Source organism: Elephantulus edwardii, unplaced genomic scaffold, assembly GCF_000299155.1.
Source record: "Elephantulus edwardii isolate Elephantulus edwardi_28Jun2011 unplaced genomic scaffold, EleEdw1.0 scaffold00006, whole genome shotgun sequence".
NCBI lineage: Eukaryota > Metazoa > Chordata > Mammalia > Macroscelidea > Macroscelididae > Elephantulus > Elephantulus edwardii.
Window position 1 is genome coordinate 35,538,920 of NW_006399756.1, and position 1,616 is coordinate 35,540,535.

Sequence of the window (1,616 nt, forward strand, 5' to 3'; positions counted from 1 at the left end):
GACCCTATGAATGAAAGTCCTTGACACTTGCGTGTGTGACTTTCATCCTTTCTCCAGGTTCATATCTATCATATAATGTCCTTATATGTTGTTCATAGGATTGCTAAGAGTCATAGTCAACTTGATGGCACATAACAACAACAGCATACAATATGTTTTAATTATTTTTTTCATTATTGTTGTTTTGGTCTGTCACCCTCAACCAGCCCACACAGAATGGAAGCTCCATGAAGTCAATAATTCTTGTTCTATTTCCTGCTGTGTCTTCAATATCTAGTACAGTATATGACATACATTTTATGTTCCATTAGTATTTTTTAACGAATGAATACATTCTCATTTTCCTTCTGCTAGTTCCTCTCTTACCCTTCCAACATAATCAAGTTTATGCTAATCTATAACATTCTTTTGATCTAAATCATCCCTCTAGTAAGCTCTTTTCTTCCCTGCTCCGGGACCTCACTTACTACCTGTGCTGTCTACTCTTGTTGCCTTAACTATTGTTCTTCAAACACTTAAAACTCTACTAAGTATGTTATCATTAAGGACATTTAAACTCCAAATCTCCAAACTCAATCACAATATTCTTTCCAGTATTAAATATACCAGCAATATTTTTATAAGGGATTGCTACCATTTGTTTGCTTATTTATTTTGGATAGGAATGAGGAGTGGGGTTTTGTTGTTAGGTGCTGTCAAGTTGAGTATGACTTATAACTACCCTATGCAAAAGAGATGCAAACTCTGTCCTACCCTATGACATCTTCACAATCACTGACACACTTGAGTCCCCATATCCATTGTCACTGTGTCATTTCACCTTTTAGCTTTAGGGTCTTCTTCTCTTTCACTGTCTTTTCACCTTCCCAAGCATGATGTCAATCTTCAGTGACATCCTCTACTAGTAACATCTCCAAGATATGTGAGGCAAAGTTTAACCATATTTGCCTTCAACGAGCACTCTGGCTGCACCTTCTCCATGTGTTTGTTCTATTGGCAGTCCATGAGATATTCAGTACTCTCCTCCAGTTCAAAGGCATCAATTCTTCATCTTTATTGCCCTACTTTCAGCAGCATAGCAACTGACTGAAAATACCTTAGCCTGAATTGCACCATAATCCTCAAACTTAACACCATTGCTCCTCAATAATTTGGAAATGTCTCTGGCTGCAGACTTTTCCAGTGCAAAACATCTCCTGATCTCCTGACTGCTGGCTCTAAGCGTGTTGATTGTGGATTCAAGTAAGATTAAGTCATTGACAGTTTCAATTTTTTCTCCATTTATCAAAAGACATATTGCATTGGGCAAGTCACAATTAGGGATCTCTCCAAAATACTTCAAAGCAATGGTGTCAACTTGAAGACTAAGGCAGTTTCAATCCTTTCTTCATCTATTATTATGATGTCTGTGTGCCCTGTGATGAGGACTTTTGTTCTTGATGTTGAAATATAATCTGTACTGAGGCTCTTAACTACCCTATGTATAACAGCCCTAAACCCTGCTCTATCCTGTGCCAACCTCACTGTCTCTGACACACCTACTCCCAACTACCCTAATCATTGAGTCTATCCATCCCATCAAGGTTTTTCCTCTCCTGCGCTGTCCCTCCACCCTC